The following is a 20,543-nucleotide window of genomic DNA, read 5'->3' as shown; positions in this document are numbered from 1 at the left end:
AACATTTTTCGTTTTATATTATTTTATCGAATTACGTATGATCTATTTTATCGAATTACGTATGATCTTCGTTTTATATTATTTTATCGAATTACGTATGATCTATTTTGTTCTATCAAGATAAAGATCACAACGTTTGACAGATTAGGTTTCATGTTTGTATAAAGATGCATCGTTGTAAAAGACGTATCTATAAAAGAAAGACACTTTTAGAACAACCTAAAATATATCTATTGAGATATGTGTAATTTTGTGTGCTACACAATTAGCCGCGTAGTACTGATACAGATATATGAGTATGAGTGTGTATGGGAGTATGTGGGTGTCGTGCAGCGTCTCGTAAAACAGAAAAATGCTAATGTTCCATACGCATGGTGATAAGATGGTGAGACAAAAAGAGTGCTGAGGATGTGTATCTACGAATATCTTGTATATCGCATGTTCAATCAATCTGAAACTATCTTAATATCATTTCTACGTGTAATGTGAGTATATATAGATTTATTTCGACAACTAAGATCTACAATTCTCAACAATATCGAAAAAGAAAATACACGGTTAATTGGAAACAATTCACTAGCGAATTCATCGCGCGAAGAGAGATTTTTAATCTGCCTATAAAAATAGAGCACAATGTTACACAGAAATGGCGCAGGTAATCGGTACGCCGCAGGGAGCGAGCAATCGAAAGTGTATCCTCTGAAACGAGGAAATACGATGATAATAAAACGCGAACGGTGCGGCCAGGAAATCATATCGGGCCAATTACCAGCCGGCTAATAAAATCATTTGAAAACCTTCGACCGTGCACCACGTATCAGGCAATGTTACACCGCGAGGGATAGTCTTGCTGCTCTTAAATCTACTTATTATACGACAAAGGGTAACTATTCGACGATGAAAAGGAAGAGGCTCGGGGCTTGATTAAGTTGCCAAGTGCTGGCTGCTGTGCTTGATATTCCGCGTGGCTACTCGTTGGCAAACGCCTAGATTATAATCTCGCTAAAGAGAATTTCACTACCGCGGTACCAAAATTGTAAAATATTCTGTTAATCTGTGTCAATCTTTGTCCTATTCGTGGTCGGGCGACAAAGAGAATAAACAACGGTCTCGCGATCCGCGAATGCGGCTGCCTCTAGAGAAGCTTTTGAAAATCGGTCGCGATATATTCTACTAATGAACGAGCAACCTCAACTTTTCCAATGGGCGATTTGCTGGCAATTACCGCACGCGATCGTTGTTGGAGCGTTACACCGCAACAACGAGCGTTATACTCGGCTAACCGTTTGCGAGAAGATTTCTAAAAGAATTTCTAAAACATCCGACATATTGTAGCGATTCATAACCAAGCACAGCTTAGGCTTGGAGTATGTGAAGTAAGAGAGTAGGTGCGTGATTCGTTTCATCTTATTTCGCGTTCTTTCGTATTATAAGTACGAATTGATAATATAAAAAAAGTGAACTTTGTTCAGTTAATATACAATAAAATTAGACGTAAATCACAGAATATAAAAGCAACGAAAGGTTAAATCGTTCTTGAAGGAAAACACTTTTTTAATATTGTTTAAATAAGTACTAGGTATGAAATATACTACGATGAAATATAGATATAACAATAGAATGATAGAACGAAATGAAATTATCCTTTGGTTTATCAATTGATTAAATGAATTTATTAATTAACCAAATTTAAATATCGCCAAATCAGCTTCGAAACACGCTGCGTGGTATTAACGTCTAGCGTTGTGTTGCATAAATGCAGATTTTCCAACTTGCTTCAGCATTTGCTATACAGGTACCATTGTGCATTTTCTATCATTTTCATTTTCTGGAACAAGCAGCGCGGATTGCTAGTTTTTCTACATATTGTATCCTTCTACCGCATCGAAACACGTTACACGAGTTACCAAAAATAGAAAAACTGGCTGGCACCTAACGAATCGAGCAAAGAACTGTCCCGATTGTCACAAGTCGAACGCTGACAATCCTTTAAATCACTTTATTATCCGCAATTCTGCTAAAAGATATCGGTGGCTGTCGTTCGACGAAATTCAAGCTGTTTTTCACAAATTGAAGAAATCTGCTTAGAAGCTAGACAAATAATATGAAAGAGACAATTGCTAGAAACATATTTCCTTAGAGAAGTTTCTGTAATCACGCAACGAAGCCGCGTATCGCTTCGGCAAACACAATTCGAACAGAATAAGCAAACCAATCGACATCTGGAATTTGAAAAGCTTCAGGTTTCAATTTCTACAAATTAATCGCGTACGTAGCTGCGTGCACTCTGTTTGTCTGAGACTTTGTTTTCGTAACGAAAATGTGTTTCAATAAAAGCCAAGGTTCTCGACGGAAGGAGAAAAAAGACGCGCAAAGGGCAAAATTTACGAATGCCAAACTTTATCGAGTCGCGTGTCGTGTTTAAATAACGAAATGAAAAACATGTATGGTACGTGAACAAGTGCGAACTCGAAAATATCGCAACCCTCGGAAAATGCTACCGGAAAATGAGCTCTTAAGCCATCGTATACATCCTACAGCCTCCGTCCCGGTAAAAGTCAACAGGCCATCTCCGGTCGATAATTTCTACTCGTACGAGCGTCTGTTTATAATCACGTGCAAGCGCCTATGGTGGAGTTTCGACGAGGTCCTACCACTTGCCATTTCGCATTAGCCATATAACTTGCATGCAATTGCGTGGGGAGGTCACTCACAGTTGCACCTATGTGGCGGGATGTGCAGCAACGAAACTGGACACCAACTGCGGCAACACATGGATTCAAGCGTAACGCGGATAGATACGTTGCGACAATAACCCATAGATCCTGTGCAAGCGGAGAACCTATCCTTCTCCATACACAGCCTGCGAGGGGGATCGTCTCTCGCCGGGCGTAATTCGAAACAGAATAATTCGAATACGACCTCGGTGCTTTTCTCTGCAGCCGATAGAAAATTCGATACAGGTTGGATAATAAAGGAAATTGTGAATGGCATTGTAAACGAGCGAATCGCTGTACTTTGTTTCCAACGAGTGAAAGGTTTTGCTTGTCAAGCTGATAATAATTAATGGAAAAGAGGTTTGGTCACGGCTACGTTCTTCGCGCTCTCAACCGATATCATCGTAGCGTAGAGTAGGTGGTCATGATGCTGTTTATTTCCAATTTGCATTTTATATCTTGATCGGTAACCACGTTATTGACGGATCGCGTGAAACACCCGATACGAGGCTATTAGAGGCGAGGCAGGATAACTCGATGGCAAAACGGAGTTTGAGAATTTAGCGGGTCTAATAGTTAGGAACGCACAAGTACTTTCATTCCATTGGATTAATCTCTTAGTTACGGTTGAATTTTGTGCGGGGCTGTTTCTCTGTACGGCAGAGTTTCACGCGAATTACGCGTAAACGATACAGCACTGCAATGTGTGACGGATAATGCTGTTCTTTACGCAAGCACATTGAAATGAAGTTTTTGATAATCAAATTATAATTCTTCTTAAAGATATCATGCATATACTTGAACTTTAATAATTTGCTTTAACAATTAATAATACAATTCAGCGTGATATATTAACACGGTACGACACATACACTCGCGTCATAATTTTCACACTCATAACGCGATAGTGTTTTTCAAATTGCTCTTTGTTTCCTATTTTGTAGCGACATTTTCAGTTTGAAGATTCTAAAAAATTATAAGCACATCGGCATGTTAAAAAGAGCATCTAATGATAGTACATTTATTTTAACATTTTGACTGCTACGCGGAAATCGCATGTTTCGCTCAGGACCACCAGAAAGTATTTTTATTATTCAGAGCACATAATGGCAAAATAATAATAAATTGATGACGTAAGACAAGATTCTTCCCCAATGGACCGTTTATATTATTGCCAACAGTTGATAGCGACATATTATAACAAGGCTTCGTTTATTTCAACAATCTATTGGCATTTGTTATTTCCTCGTAAACAAAACGTACAGAATATATTGTTGAAACGTGTAGAAGATATTAGTGAACAGCATTTGTTCATTCTATATATAATGGTAAAGTATGTGCACACTTCTAGCTTCAATTATATGATTATAAAGCAACATTTACGATTATTTTCTAAGGTTTGTTTATAATAATATTCGTAGATTATACGAATGCAAACACAGTGCACCGTTAGATGCAAGATTTCTTCTCATACTTTTTTTATTGATATTCTAACAAAGATGTTTAATTGTTCAATAGGGCACTTTTTATTTCAAAGTATTTTCTATTTATCGGTTATATTCAAAATGCCCTGCGTCGACATGCCCTCCGGTCACATATGACCAACGTGGCAGTCAAAGTGTTAACGGAAAGCAACAATTGATATCCGACACTGGCGTATCAAAAACAAAGACTATATATTTTGTCTGTATATTGTTAACACTGTTATAAAACGTTGCGAGGACAAGAAAAATATGAAGCAAGACAAATGAAAAATATCGTTTAGTTGAAACGGTGAGCGAATGAGTAGTAGAGTGTGCCACCATAGTAATATAAGATGACATCCGCGAAAGCCACTATAGTGACGCATCGTACCTAAGAAGTTAACATGTGGACGGAATTTTGAAAGCGCCTAATTTACGCGTAGGAAGAAGTCATAAGGAAAAAGACGTTGCTATTTGGATCTGCGTAAAAGATTTTCTCTGCGGCGCAAACAAACAACCAGATATCAAGTGAGAATGTTTCCGTACACCTGTGCTGCTTTTAAAATCTTTTGCTGCTTTTTCTGCTTTTAAATTTGATTTGCACCTCTATCCGTCGAATGCAACTCTCTCGAATATAATGTAGCTTGTTTAAATTAAGCTCGAATACGCGTGCACGCAACATTCTGAAACGTATTTTCACACATTAACGTGCATACGCGTACGAATCGCAAATGGGTTCTGTTTATAAAGCTTGAAATGTCCAGGCTGTCTTTTAAAAAACGATCGCTTTCAATCGCATACCGATGAAAAATATACTCGCATCAGAAAACGGAAAGCTTTTCCCTACTTTCGTTACGTTTCGATATTTTTAAACGATTAGTCAAACAGAAATGCAGACAATTTTCTCTGCAATTTCAAACTTCTCCGCTAAATGGGGATTATTAACGATGGTAGAAAGCAGATAAAACAGTAGTTAGCTGTTAAATTCGGACAATTACTCGGTGCATAGAAATCTTTAAACACCTAAATAAGAAAGACAACGATTCTCCATCCGGAACTTCTCTAATTTTTAGCGATGTATGCCTTTTTTTCAAGCACATTTCTCGACCATTTAAAAACCCTGAAATCACGAACCGCTGTCTCGTGATAACAAAGAGGATGTAAATCTTGAGCGGAAGTTGGCGCGGCGTAGGTATCGAACAAAGGGAAAGGAAGGACGAGAAGGACGGAGAAAATATTAATTGAGGAAATGGGGAATCTGGATGCAATTGCGAATCGATGGAAAAACGTTCCGCGGCATCCGTATTGTCGCCGATAAAAAATTGAAAACGTACGAATGTAACAATAGAATTCATCGCAGCTACAATAACGAAAGGTATTCTGTCTTTGTATGTGTTTTATGAAGGTAGTGAAGGCGGTTTTCTCGCAGCTTCCCCCGAGAATACGAGGGTCTTCTACTAACGAGAAGATAAGAACAGCGAGCCGGAGAGATTGAAAAGAAGAATAGAGGAAAATCGCGAGCGGACGATATTTAGTCGAATTTTTAATGTCGCTGCAAACAGAGGTAATCGCACATCCCTGTATACGAAACGAGTCACGTAATTGCCACAAAAAGCTGAACAATATAACAAGGTTTTGTGTTTTCGTGGCCTCGATCTTTCATAAGAGTAACGACACACCAGCAACCTGCAATTCCACCTTTCTTTGCACGAAAGTCATACGCGTTCTCTCTGCAAAAAGTAGCAAAACCTTCGGAGCAACTTGCTCCACAGTTGTATATTTTAAGACATCTTTCAGTTTTCTTCTCTCTTCGTTCGAGAAATGTGCATTTTGGGAAGTATATCGGATTCGATATGGTTAAAAAAAGCTAACAAACACCTCAAATTTGGTATTAATAACGTTACTTAAGGAGTTGCATGTAGAAGACACGACCGATAGAAGATCAACGAATTTCGTCGTCGCTTTTGTCTCTGCGTGCCTGTCCTTTCCAGAAGAGGATTTGAGGAGAAGTACTCGTTTCGATGAAATTTCTGTACGAGAAACAAAAACACAATTTCACTGGAAACACGAACGAGATCGCGATGAAAGGATGAAAAGAGTGGGGGATAGTGCAGCACTCGATTTTCCAGCACCAGCTTTACCGGCTTTGAAACGAACACAGAGTGCATCTACTTCCAGTTACTTGATTTGTCCTGCATATTAAAATAAAAGGTACAGAATCGATAAAGACAGGCCGGTGTACGTGTATTTTCCGCGTGAAAAGCAAGAACATTGCCGCGGCAGTGCGGACCAAGATTAAGGGAGAGTTAAGGCATTAAGGGGGAGAAAAAGCATGGAACGCGGAGAGAAGTGAATAAAATATGAAACCACGAATATTTGATGAAGTTTTTAATACAAAATTAAAGAAAGTAAAATTCAGCGAGCGAAAAGGCTGGCTCTGTAAGTTCGGAGCAACAATGAGCGCCGGGGAACAACCGCTAAGGGAGAATTTCGCGTCTACATTTCACGCGAACGAGAAAGAGGTGTGGTGTTCGCACGATAATTCCCACAGGAATGCAAGGGAGCAAGGAACTCGCTGCAAGACGTACGGCAACCGCGCGGAATAAAAATAAAAGCGGCGAATTAAAACTCAGTGCGGCAATTTTGCTCGAACAATGCCGAGGTAACGAAGCGCGGGCAACTTTTCAAATCAATCCTATTAACATATAATATCGAGCAACAAGCGAACTATCGTGTTACGTTTGCAGTTTGCAGGAACAAATTTTCTTTCTTCTAATTATTAATCGCAATTACTTGCTATCGGGTTAACTCCAATTGCGAATTCTTATCTCGAACGAACATGTTGCAGTAGATTTAACCTCGTTTAAAGAAAAAGACGTATAGTAGATACCAAAGGTAAAATGGTTATCACGATGATTTTTAATTCGAGAGGGAAGATAACCAGCGTGTTTGAAAATAAAGAAAAAATTAAAGTAGACGTCGGAATAGTTGCGCGTTCCGGTGCAACATGAAAGAAAGCAATATTCTTCGGTTGTATCTCTGGAAATGCGGCATGACGGTATGAAAAATCTTCGCTGCACCATTCATGTACGTATACATCGGGCGAAGAAGGGAGCACGAGCAGTATTCGTCCCGACAACTCCCTCAGGAAGACTATGGTACAAGTTGGAACAAGCGTGGGAGGGGAAGGGAAGGATACACGCGAGAAAAGAGAGAGAGAGAGAGAACGCTTACATGGGTTCCTTTGAACCAAGAATTGGAACAATGGAAACTGGTTAACTTCAAACGAATATTCGATAGGATTGTCGACATTGGAGCAAGGAAATGAGAGAAAAATATTAGAAGAACTCCATTGATGTGCGTTGATACGCCAGGACAATGAAAAGTGTGTACGTAACCTTCGCCACACGACGCTTTCCTATTCTCTCGGTGGCTCCCACAGGAACGGGTGATAAGAATAGAAGAGAATGGAACAAAAGGAAGAAGGGGATAGAGTAATAGAGTCGGGATATTGACATTCAGCTTCTGAGCTGCGATTTCAAAGAATAAAGGCGATTAGTGCGCGCTGTGTCGCGCCATCTTATTATAGCGTTCGATAAATCCACGAAATACGAAGTATGGAAATTATATTTTTTAACGTTACGTGGTTGTCATTCGATAAGAGAATTGTGCAAAATTGTGGAATATGAAAAGTACACTATGAGGATGTTAACGTGGATTATAATAAACACGCATACAGAGATACAAGTGCAGACGTTGGTGAAACGAAGATTTATCGAACGAGTATAATAGAAGAGAGTACCGTAAGCTTACAAAATATAACGTTACTAAATTTTTATCGGACGAATCATCCGTATTAACGTATGATTTAAAGCGAAATAAACTTTCCACAGCTACTGTATTTATTTGAAATTTTAAACAGAAAATCGTATGACAAAAGGTGGAACAACAGCTAGAAATGGTAATTATATTTTGATATATTTGATGAAAACATCGTAGTAAAAGCTTCTTTGTCATTTTTTATCAAATTTCCAATTCGTACAAAATGTTAAACTTTCATATTACGTAAATATGTACACATACTTTCCAATCACGGCTAAAAGAATAGATTGCTCGCGGGCAGTTCTTCTACATGGAACAATAAATAGGAAACAGGTAAAAATTAGATGGAAAACAGTGGCAAACGAGGCGATTACGGCCATCGGTTTACATATTCCCTTGAAAGTTGCAACTGCAACTTGGGTATTAGCTTTGATACTTGTACACACGAGAATCTAGGTCTGTATCGTACGTTTATCCTTCTGTTCGTATATCAACATGCCTGATCTGATAGCCTCGGTAAATACATCCGAAAAGCAGCAAGTTGTTCGTCGGACAACTACTTCGGCAGGATTTCAAGATTGAAAATAGATCCGAATAAAGGCCAATCGGTTGGCTCGAGAATCGTAAGTTATTGCCTGTCGTCCAGGCCAACGGTTTTGAATTGTAAAAAACCAAGATTGAAAATGAAAATCAGGGAAACGGAAGTGGAACGATCGTCGTTGTACCGGGGTTCGCCTTATACAGCGAATGAAATAGAAGGCAATACAGTGCAAGAATGGAAGCACGGATGACCTGTAAGATAGAAACCGGGAATCCAAGCACCGCAGTACATAGGCGCCATATGATGGAAAACGGATTTATTCGATCAACAACTCGGTCCGGAACCTCGGGAAAAGATTCGAGACACCGTAACAACGATACACCGTCCACTCTCATTCATATACTGTTTTCCAATTCATCTCGCGTCTCTACCATTCAATACGTTCCTTTGATTTTCCAATCGACGAGTTCTCTATACTCTATTCCACTTTCTGCAACGCTTTCATCCTATACGCCTATTAACTGCTGTACAATTCTACATTGTGCTTAAATCGTGCTTAATTTTCTCCTTATTAATAGTCGATATCGGAAGGTCGTTACGGCATCTAATGGCTTCCCATTTTCTCACAGACGATACCTATCGAGTTGAGATAACTGTAAAGCAGAAAACAATAACTCATATATATATATAGAGAGAGAGAGTAGCTTATGAATCTATCGTTAAACTAAACGAGATCTCGCCTCAGATCTAAGCCCATTTCGGCTTTGTGTTAATTCGATTCAGCGATTATCTTAAGCAAACACGATAATGGCGTTCCTTATGAGACAACACAATGCCAAGAATACCTTGAACAAAGTACAGCCTGAAATTTTCTTTCCAACTATCCTTTACGGTTTTGACATCGAAACGATGAAAAAGAGTTGCGTTTACCGTGTCCACGATATACGCTGCTATTTGTTTCCTGCAGTTCGATTTAATTTGCGTATTGTATAGTATGGAAAATATCTAAAGAGCTTCAAATATCTAACTAAAGGTGTCAGAGATATCTGTGAGATGAAAAACCAGATAGGAAAAATTAATTCGTCAGATTCGTGAAGGAAGAATCGAACAATGGTCCTGCATACGGGACAATAATTACGGTACATCGTTACATGCTTCTGGTTGCTGATATACGAGCCACGAGAGTGGCGGCGATGTTGATTGACAACTCCCTCGGGAATATGAGATCAGGTAGCAAACGAGAGACGAGAAAAGGTCGAACCAAGGGACGGTTTCAGTGTCAAATATTGAAAGAGGGAAGGATGGAGAGTCGAGTTACGAATCGAGGAAAAGGGGTGCAGAATGTGGCGGGACGAATGCTCGTTGCATTAAAATAACGAATGCAGAAAAGCAAAAACGGATCACGGAGCAAGATTCTTATCAAAAATATCAGGAATTAATAGGTGCGTAATAATATACATTGATTAAGAAACAACTAGAAAAACAAAACGATATTTCTACGATAAAATTAATAATTGAAAGAAAGAAACTAGTTTTTCAGGGCAATGTGTAGTTTTACACATTTGCAAGAAACTGAAACGAATTTCGTAATAACGTACGAAATGAAATGAAAACATTGTATCACTGATATCGTCAATTAAAGAATTACATATGGACATAGCGAAGCAAGAAACTTTACTTCCCTTTTCACAGCAACAGATTAATACAAGATTCCTATGTTTAAATTATTACATACATATATAATCGATATATCAGGCTGTCCGAAAAAAATCAGGTTTCTTTCGTTTTATAAGAAAATAATAGACGCAAAAATGTTTTTTGTTTTACATTAGTTTATTGAATTGCGCACGAACATAATAGATAGAAATATAACGAAATGGATGATACCTAATTCAATAAGATAATAAAAGACAAAAATTGTTGTTCGTCTATTATCACTTTATGAAACGAAAGAAACTTTTCGGACAACCTAATACTCATATCTTCAAATATGTATTCCTGTCTGCTCGTATGAATAAATTAAACTCGCTAGACATACGTGAAAAAGATCTCCGGATCTATGTTTTCGTAGATACTAGATTTCTAGGAAATAAGAGAAGAAAGAATAATCATAAAAAATCTCACGTTTTAACTAGAAGCTTGCAGGGTAACATAATACCAGTGTGTGGAAAACTTGGAGAAACTGAGAAAGGAGTACCGCGGTGCACAGCACGCGCGATTTGCAGGGAAAACCGAAAAAGAGGTTAGAACATTGCGCGTAGAAACGTCGTAACACTAAAATAACAACAACTTGTGATATACATACCCGTATGCCAAATAGTTCGTTGAACTCGTACACCCAACACGGGTTAGGTCCTTTTAAACTAAACAATTCCCTTCCCTTGGATCGCATGGAGTAACGATATCGAATTGAGGCAAAAGAAACTGAAAGAGAATGGAAGTCGAGGGAATATGTAAAACGCGGGAGAGTGGAGTTGAAACGAAGCTGTAATTCCGAAACGGAAGATCGCGTAGTCGCGGTAAGAGACGTCGCTACAAGTTTCCTGGATGCTCCTTCTCTCAAGAGAGGAGGGATGCAACAGAAGTAACAGGGAAAAATAAGTTGAAGCTCATAACCGCATAAAAGAGGAGCGTTGAGTAAACAAGGCAAAAGACTAACCTAAAAGGGTGACTCGAGGAGCGGGAACGCGGTAAAGCGGAAACAATGTAACGAAACGAGATATGAATAATCAGAGGAAATCTAACGGTGCTGTTTTAAAACTACGTATCGTATAGCGAGCTAATGAAACCGTGCACCGTGTTCCAACGAAAGAATTGCTGCAAGAACTTTTAAAAATCCTTCTCGTATCGAACAGGTGAATTTCTGTTTAAATTCAATGCGATGCAAAAATCAATCAGCGATCTAAGGTTGAGAAATATCAGAGAGAGAACATTCGAAGAAACATTAGGTTAGATGTTGCGTCGCGCGCTTTCCTGGTAACTGAGTTACACGGAGAGGCCGGTTATGAGAAAATACTGTAGCCTGTCGAAGTCTCGGACGAAGATTCCGTGGGACGAATTTAGAAGAAGATGAGCGAATGGCAAACAGCGCTAAAAATTCATCATCGAACCGGAGAACAAGTGGGAAGAGGATCTTCGAGTAACTGGATCGTCTGAAAACTCTGTATAAAACGCATGAGATATTCCCCGGGTAACCGGCGAGGATGTCAAAAACTTTCGATCAGAAGACATACGAAAATGAACATCGATGAAGTTTTATCCGCGGGCGAGGAATAGCGTGGGCGAATTACCCCGGGAAATGACAGCATGGAACAAATATGGAAGAAGAAAGTCCAAGAATCTTGAACGAGAGGAAGAGAAGAGGAGCAATAACGGAGAATCGACGTAGAAGATCCAAATGAGAAAAAGACCGTTTCGAAGGGAATGAGTTGGACGGTTAAATGGAATGTTACTGAGAAAAACAAAATGAAAAAGAGAAAGCGTCAACCGTGGTTCGGCAGGTCCTATGAAATTGATGATTTCAGAGTAGCCACTTAGAGGGGTGCATAGGACTCGTCTTTCGATGAACAAGAGGTGAATTTCAGAAAAGGAAGCCTGGCCAGGTAGGAAGAAACGTTGGACCAACTCCAGAGTACTCAACCTACGAACAGAGGAAGGAAGCAGCTAAAAAGTAGAGGGAGAAACGTGGCCCCATAGCTTCAGGAGGAACTCGACTCCTTCTAGCAAAGGACTCGACGGAAACGATGAAAGAAAGGGGAAATAGAAGGAAAAGGAGTTGAAAGAAGATGGACCAAAGGTACGGGCTCGCATTCGGAAGCCATATCAGGCCACGTGACCTGAATAAAGTCGGCTACTCGAATTTTTCTTCAGCTGGACGTGAGAATTAGGCTTCCGATAAAGCGTCAAACGACAGCTCGGATCAGTACCTGATGCTCTGTGGCTTTCGGATGTAGTCTGCAAGCGGACGAAAGGATACGCTCTCCATTCTTCGAATAGGGGAGAAAATATTTCCGATAAACTTCGACAAAAACGATACCGAGTCATCCACGATTTTGAGAATTCCGTCTATCCCTGTCGCCGATGGAATTTCAAACATTTCGCTCCGTTCGCTGCGAACAGACTGTTTCGGATACTTCGAATCGGAGTACGCAATAAACCTCGGTTACTTAACTTGATAATTAGCGTGCGTCTCTCTAAATATCCAACTCCCGTTTTATTATATTTTATTTATATTAGATTTGTATTATATATTATATTTAAGAAGAGAGAAATGTATCGATTTATTATAACGAAGTTATTATAGAGGTTCGTCTTTAACCGCGAAGATTGGGCTTTTCATAAAAAAAATCCGAATAACTGGGGAGTAAAGTGGCTACGGAATTCTTCGACAATAGGAAGTCGCTGTTGGGATAAAATAGAACTTCACCTTTTCCTTCGAGGATATACAATATCAAGAGAGGAGCGAGTCCCTGATACATGACTTACTCGCCAGCCAATATCTCCAATCTATGGATTTTTCGATACGGATCTTTCCATTTTTTAAATTTGAATTGCTAGTTTATTTCTACACAGATCACGCGTTTCATTTCTACGAAGCGACGTGCTGCCTTCGCGTTTCACCCGATTGCTGCAACTGTCGAACATTTTCCAGTGAATAGATTTCGTTTGAAACATTTTTAAAATCGTCAGATCTGCTTCCACCTTGTTAATTTTCAATGTAGTACCGAGAATATTCGAATATTTGAAAGTTTACATTTCTACATCAAAGTCTATCGAAAATATAAAAATAAGAGTTCGCAACGAGAAAAAGAAAGTCTGAAAGCTCGGTTCATAATGATGTGTAAGTTAAAATCCGCGAGACAGAAGCAGCGACAGAATCGATCAGATTAAACTTCATCTAAATTTTGAACCGGTTCTCATTCTTCGCGTGCGGATCTACCGCCATATTATCCCACCGTCGAATATAATTCCACTTTTCCCAGAGAACTCTTCTCAATCGTTTCTCATTCAATAATTTCTTTACTATTCTATCACTCAATTTTTCTTCTCCTCCCTCCCTCTTCCCTCCTCTGTTCCCGCGTTCTTCCACTATTCGCACCCTTACTGGCTTAATTAATCAATTTTACGAAATTTCCAGCCCTCAGGCTCGATTTGTCTGAGCCAATGGACAAGAGCCGAAGGACGTTAGTGCGGCGGAAATAAAATTGACGAGTTTCGCGTTCGGAAGACAGGATCGAATTCCCCATAGACTAAAGCGCTCGAGTTTTCTCATAAGAGTCGCGAATCTTGTGCGTGCAAGATAGATGTTTTAGGACGGCCAAGGGATGATAGGGTATCGATGTCGTGGAAAGGAGACACCGACGACGTCTTCGCCCCGACCAAGTCCTTCGATAAGACTTTCGTGTCAAGACAGAGAACCGACCTCGATTGATTACACCAGGACTTCACCAAGCACTCGAGCAAACGACCGATACGTGACACTTTGACGCTCACGTGAGAATCAGACGTTCCATTCTGTCCCTTCGATCGGTCCATTCTCGCTACTCTCGCGGATATCGGTTCACGTGCGATCGCTTCTCTTCTCACATGCCGACAAGTTTGCCTTCCGCGCGGTAATTGTGTAACGCGATATCCTACACATCCAGCGCTCGACACCATTCCCATCCCTTTTCTTTCCGTCTCTCGTTCCTCCAACTGCACTCAAACTTCGCCGAAGACTGTCTTTAATACAAATTCGGATTATTGACACACGTAGAGCGACAGGTTTGCCAACGATGTAAGGAGAGACATTTTCATTTTTTGTATCGATAGCGTTAATGTAGCTGTCGAATTGTAAACGGACACCAAAGCACCACGATAAACGATTATTTTGAATCCACGACCTTTTCGCCAAAAAAAGAGTATAGATCACGAGCGAACCGTTGAAAGTATCGTTTGACATGAGATAAGAAAGGCAAAGGAACTGGTTCGCGTCGATTTTCCCCCCCCGCCCCACCGCAAACAGTTGGTTTTTGTCGTGTATTGGCCTATAATGAAAAAGTTGCCGTAAATACCTTTATCCGTTTACCCCTTCGTTTACGAAGGTATAATCCAGTGTAATAAGTGCAAAGCATGCATCGTACACGTGCACACACACACACACTTTCTCACTCTCTCTCTCTCTTTCTCTCTTTACCTTATCTCGATTTTCTCTAAAATGTCGATTGTTACGTTCCCGTAATTACGTTCCGCTAGCAACCACCGAGCTTTATATCGGTCGCTTGTACCGACTTTCCCTACTGTCGTTCTATCATCGACCAATGAAACGTAAACACGCGCAACTACAATGAAAATAATATTCAAGAGATAATGAACGTTACATCGAACGAATTGTTGAAATTTTTCAGATTGACGGCACAACTAAATAAGCGAAACGAGTTGGTTGGCGTTGATTTATGCAAGAAAAATCGGGCTAAATATCTTTATTTTTAGGAGGCCTACTCAGAAGCTATTTTAACTGACTGTAATAGCCGCGAAACATGCATCAAAGCACGTACGTACGCTCTTATCTGCCTTTCCTCTAAAATGTCACTTAACGAGGTCCTAAGGAGACACCGGTGCTATTTGCTGGCGAGATCAGGAGAAAGAGAGAGGGATATGCGAGCAGATAAATCACGAGTTCATGCCACTTTTCGTCTTCTTCTTTTGCTCTCTCATTCTCCGCCCTTGCCGGCATGACGACGCGTTTCCACGACGTGCCATTATTAAGACGCTGGGCGCCACGATGCTACGCCTCCTTCCCGCGCCCCTTTACATTGCTTCTTCCAGCGTTTTAGCCTTAGTCGTTGTCGCGCGCTCTACGGTTGCATAAAGAAGTTATCTTACCGTTGCGATTTATTTGCTACAAAGTTTACGCTCAATTTATATATCGATAAAAATAGGCAAGTTCGTTTTCCCATGAAATACCAAACCGGTTCAGATATTGCTTTTTCATTATTTCCTTGTTTAACCATATATTCTGCTATAAAGATACATATATAGTGTATATATATATATATATAGACGTCTATGCTGGATCTACGATGCTTCCGCGAACCTAACCTCAATCTAATTTGACGTAAAGCTGATGGAACGTTTCTTCGTTCTCAAAATTCGAGAAAAATTGTCTTACCTTATTATATTATATCGAACGAATAAACTGGGCGTTGATTAGAAAAACGACGTATAAGATTGGATCAAGATAAAACGGTCTTGGATAACATGTCTTTTCAGTATCGATTCCAGTTACTATTTCAATCAACTCTAACTTTCTCTATAGACACAGTATGCTTGCTATGTTTTTAGACAAAGTACCTGGAAGAAACTACAGTATGTGATTAACTTTTAACCGCGCTCCATTATCTTAATTGTGTTCTTTTTTTTCTCATAAAAATCGTCCGATTATTTTCGATACATATAAATGAATTAGCTACGCCTTTACTCAATTAATAACGACAATTCGCGAAGGATTTATGTGCATAAGTAAAAACAACGACTTGAGTTAGAGTGTTTTATTAAGAGGACTGTAAGAACCACTATACAGTTGTTATAACGATAAACCATTGTGTAAAAAATATCGTTTCTACAACCGCCCCGGGATAAATTCTGCGTCAGAAACAAGAACGAGATAAAAACGATTGTATGATTTTCAAAAAGAACAAGTAAAATTGCCTGATTTATTTTAGAGTCGCGAAACGAATTGCGGCCGAAACAAAGAACCTATCGTAGTTGTAAAACTGCGACAAACCTAGCGATCTCTTTTCTTATCGGTCTGTATGCAGTGTGCATTCGCGACATGTCCGAACAAGAAGACCGGAGTTTAACGAATTCTGTGGATATACGCGGCTCACAGACTTAAAAGCAGGCGACTAGAAACCGAATGTAGATTCGCTACAAGTCGTTACGCCCATCGGCAAAATCGACGGTTAATTTCTCTTTTTATCTGTATCCCTGATTAAAAATAGTGCCTTCGAGCGATAGCAGGTTGTGTAGAGCATGCGAAGCTAACAACACAAAGAGGCGAACAGGGAGAGAAGAGGAACGATTCGTCGGCTGTAAACGCGAGGGGAAAAGTGTATTACAAGCTGAAGCGCGCTTTTCTGGAAGCTGCTCATCGTTCTCTCTCTTTCTCTCGCCATCTCTCTGCCTACGGTTTTTCAGAGAACGGCGCGTTTCAAAAGTCCTTTTGAAAATCTTATAGCCCCTCTCTGTTAAAACTTCTTTGGTCTTAGCGGATATCCGGAATGCAACGGAGCGAAAATTCGATGCAACAAATGATATTAAAGCGCAATGTGGTGCACACGATCCAATAAATTTGATTAAAAGCTACAACATGGAAAACCGATATAGTATACTTTCAAATATACCTTTTATCACTGACAAAATTTCAAAGATTCCGGTGTTATGTGCCGTCAAGACCGATTCTACAAGTTTACTAGCTTATTCTTTATAATGTAGCATGTTTTATACGACATACGAAGTTTCACGTTACACGAATATGAGATTGATACTTGAATTAAATATAGAAACCGAACGAATGGATTTTTCGTTAGTAATTTTTTTAGTAAATCTAGAACGATATGCTACACGCTTGGCTTGCAGCAATTAATTCAGCTAGGAACATGTAAACGTGACAGTAAACTTAGTAGCTATGCAGATCAAGTGGATCGTTTCTACAGCTAAAATACAACAGACGTTTGAATTCAAGATTTATCAGCGTTAGGAAATTCGTAGCGATTGTAGTTTCGACAAATAATTAAATATTATAAAGATAAAAGAAAAAACGCAATATGCATTCTACGAAGAACAACAAAGCTTAAAATTCTTAAAAGATAGAAATTTAATATCCTTTTGACTTTCGACAATTTGTATTTTAAACGAATTTTAACGCACAAGATATTTCTTTCCGTTTTTAATATTATTACAAAGAAACGTTTTTAAAACGAAATGTCGTAAACATTGCAGTTGCTTTGAAGTAAAACAATTAACGAAAATAAGGTACAAGTATTCCGGTAATATAATCATCAATATCTCATATGATCAAAGCAGCGAATTCAGAAGATATAAAATTTACAACTTATGAAGGCTTTTATCAAAATCAACGAGGTCAATCTCGAGATTATTAATTTCGCAACCGGTACGTGAACAACGTCAACTTCGATATGAAATTTGCATTAAAATTTGACCGTTTAATCTGACAGATGTATCGAGCTAATGACCGAGAGAATTAATATATCGCAAAGGATAACGACAGCAAACTCGTTTAGCTGACTAACGTTCTCCAGAAATGTATTAAATTCACAAGCATAATTGCCGAAATGTTATATCACAACTCGAGACCATAAGTAGATTTCGTAAAATATCAAGTTTCCCTGCAAATAAATTACTTTCGTGCAACCTACATAATTAAAATTCTTACATTTTTCGAAAGATATTCTTAAAAAATCTTCGAACTGAAGTTATTTAATTTTCCCTTCTTTATTACATAGTTTAAATCATATTTTATATTGTTCTACTTTTTACGCCTATGTTCGCTCGGTGTACTTGAATATTTCATAAATAACATTTTATGAATTATTTTCTACACTTTTTAATTTCCTGGTTTTTATTCCTTCTCTCTTCCTTTCTTTCCTATTTTATCGCAAATCTCAATGCAAAGACTTACGATACCTTTAATATCGAACGTCCGTAAAATAGATACCTTCCTCAAAGACGTTCAATTATTATTTCAATTGTTTCAAGTATTAATCTAAGTTATTGAAAATTAGAAAACAAAATTAGATTGCTTGATAAATACTCGATAATAAGGTTAATGGAACATATATTTAGAAAAATACATTATTATGCTACTATGAAAGATCGTTGTTCCTAAGAAAAGAAGGAAAAGAAAAATACGAAAGCGAGCAATATACGATAGCTTGCAGGAGTAAACTAGTACAGATAGATACAGTATTAACCGTGTTTTATGAGTTATTATATGATATTAGTAGTGCACCGTGATAAAGTAAAAAGTTGGGAAGAACTTCGGTCTACTCTAACCTCGTAAAAGATGCCATAAAAACCCCAACTTCTACTGCTTGTATTTTCCCGAGTCAACAACCCGATACAGTTTCGTTCTTTTTCTAATCAGAACTTTTTTAATCGACTTTCCCGTCGGAACATTAACACGCGTTACAACAATTATCACTGAAATTTGATGGACAACAGACGATCATTGAGATGTTTCGTATTTTATCATCATCAAGCAGGAGTAATTGTAACTTTGTAAAGTTGTACAAAATTGTTCTAAGTAAAAACTTTTTCAGTGATTGATATCATAAAAATTATATTTATATACTTGCTGGAAATAACGAACGATGATGTACATATGATATATTCGTGAAGATAATTATGACTCTGGAAATTTATAAAATACGTAAATACTAGAAAGGAAAAAGAGAATCAAGCCAAGTGTATGATTTTAATTTCTAGTAGTTTCTTAATCTAAAATGACAAACACCACGGTTCATTAGCTTAACGTAACTTAAACCAATCTTCAAACAACTTGATCCCGGTTATCATTAAGTAGAATCGATGCGAATCTGATTATAGTTCTCATATCGTTCTCGCTTATTACGTATTACACGTTCTGTTTGTTGCGCCAATATTTAACATCGAGCAATAAATTATCCGCAAATTCTACGTTTCTAACGTTATTTGCCGTTCAGTTTGCTCTCCCTGTCTGACTTTGCAGTAACGCTGCTAAAATGCCACCCTTTCCTCTCGCGTTAAGCTTCGCCTTGAAACACGTGTGTGCGTACACAGCTGTGTGCGCCTGATTATTAAATAAACAAACGAAACAAAACCAAAATCTGACCATCGTCCGCCTTTGTTGAACGCTTGCTCATTAAGTATCCATGTATGGCCGTGCCATGTTGTGTTCTAGATAATCAATTTTGTTTCGAGAACAACGATCAACATACATTAATGTATCTATAAAGATTAAAATATGAAATATTGTAAATTAATACGAACAGTTTTATCTCCATGTAGGATAAGACTGTGATAAAATTTTTTATATATCGTGTAATCAATTAAATATAAAGAAGGTAGAAATATGGGCCTCCTGCGTCTATTTGTTGAAACAGATTAACGTTATGAAATTATAGATTATTTGATTTTGCAATACGAAACAAAAGCGTTTTATATATACAGCTGTTGACCGCATATACCACTTAAGATGTTTAACTTACTTCGTACAGCTTCTTAATCGTTTGTTGCGTACGTCGGTATGAAATTTAAGGAATTTATCGCGTACGAGTACTTTCTGAAGATAATTATTCCTAGTATTATACGATATTTTATAATAAGCGTTAATCAGAGTTCGATATTATTTAGATCAATTTGTGTGCATATAGTTGATTGTTTCAATCCTATTACATTCATTATCGTTGTTATTTGCTATTCTCATTTGTAAGAATTTTAATGGATATTGATTTAATAATTACTCATTATAATAAAATGGAAACAAACCGCAATACATCAATCGCACAATTAATATTAAATAAGCAATATTTTAATGGATGCTATTCGTAAGCCTGATATCGTTATATCTATAAGTAGAAAATTATGGGAATGTTCAATTATCCAGGATCAAAAATTATTTAAATAATTATCGAATCGAACGATCACAACGGTGTTAATATTTATTCATTTTAATTGTCATAAATTAAATAGAATTGCGTCTGTCATTGATATAACTATACATTGTCTATATATACTGTATTTTTATTAGATTTTGTATGCAACTAACTAAGTATCGCTCAAATATCCAAGCGTCACGATATTTTTGAGCTCGCTCCTTTATTAATGAGACAAAAGGCAAAAATTCAAAGACTAAAAAAACAAAGACTAAAATTTCTTCGATAATGTTAGTAGTAATTCGAAACTCAACGCGCATAATACAATATAATATACAGAATTACATATTTAAATGTCATAAAT

General features: G+C 38.2%; 1 protein-coding gene across 2 annotated transcripts in view; it reads right to left on the bottom strand.

Annotated features, from left to right (window-relative positions):
- Window positions 1–20,543, bottom strand: part of LOC100742752 (semaphorin-1A-like) — a 388,591-nt gene that overhangs the window by 151,169 nt on the left and 216,879 nt on the right. The window lies entirely within an intron of this gene.

This window comes from Bombus impatiens, unplaced genomic scaffold (assembly GCF_000188095.3).
Source record: "Bombus impatiens unplaced genomic scaffold, BIMP_2.2 scf_0389, whole genome shotgun sequence".
Lineage (NCBI taxonomy): Eukaryota > Metazoa > Arthropoda > Insecta > Hymenoptera > Apidae > Bombus > Bombus impatiens.
Note: the sequence above shows the minus strand (reverse complement) of the source record. Positions and strands in the feature narration are given on the sequence as shown.